Source organism: Berghia stephanieae, chromosome 4 (genome assembly GCF_034508935.2).
Source record: "Berghia stephanieae isolate SIO BIC M18660-M18661 chromosome 4, UCSD_Bste_1.3, whole genome shotgun sequence".
In the NCBI taxonomy this organism is placed as follows: domain Eukaryota; kingdom Metazoa; phylum Mollusca; class Gastropoda; order Nudibranchia; family Aeolidiidae; genus Berghia; species Berghia stephanieae.
In genome coordinates, this window is record NC_088363.1 from 1,745,711 (window position 1) to 1,746,643 (window position 933).

Genomic DNA, 933 nt, shown 5'->3' on the forward strand with positions numbered 1-933 from the left:
GACGTGGATTCCTACACGATAATCGTTTTGCCAAACCTGGATAATAAATAACCTTTAAGTACGTTGGAATCGACACCCGTAAAAGACATCTCGCACCAACTCATGCGTGCTGCGGAGTACGGATAACGATGCAAGTCACAGCTCAAGGGTTAACGTGTTGTGTGTGATATTTGTAGAGTTCGCGTTCTTCACACTTTCATGGCCCTTTCGGGTCGTCGAGTTCTTCTTCCGTCTTCTTCATCAAATAATCAATTTTATTAATTGATTTAGTCAGACTGTGTACTACTGTCGATGTGCATGTCCGAGAGAAAATGGGGGAGAAAAACACTGCAATTTCCTATTAATAAAAACATAAACAAAAACAAAACAAAACAAAAAAAAAAAAACAAAGAAAGAAAAACACCTCAAGCATTTATAAAGAGCAATATCCACAAAACATGATCAAAGCACTTTACAAGGATTCTTAGCCAACAACACTTAACACATTATAGGACGAAACACGACGCTTGATGGACGATAGCGCATTTTTATTTCCGACAGGGGCAACGCTGTGTGCGATGAGAGAAAGTGAATAAAAGCCTTTTCCAAGGACTCGAAAGGTGTGACTCGCGCAGACCGGAACTCGGACCCTGGCTCTTCCGATCCGAATGCGAGTGTCATACCACGAAACCACAAAGCCGCATTATACACAACTGTCCTAGTCTACACGATTTGAGGGGATGGATTGCATTGGGGGGGGGGGGGGTGTAAAAATACACTTTGTCTCAGAGTATCAAAGTAAAGAAAACATGGTCAAATTATGCACATGTAAATGATCTTTCATCGTTCATGATTGGTGACAATTTATTGCTCAAAAGTTCTCTTATTTATTTAGTTCCTTTCATTTATTATCCAAATATTTGGTTCTAAAGCCTGGGTTAAAAGAAATAAAGA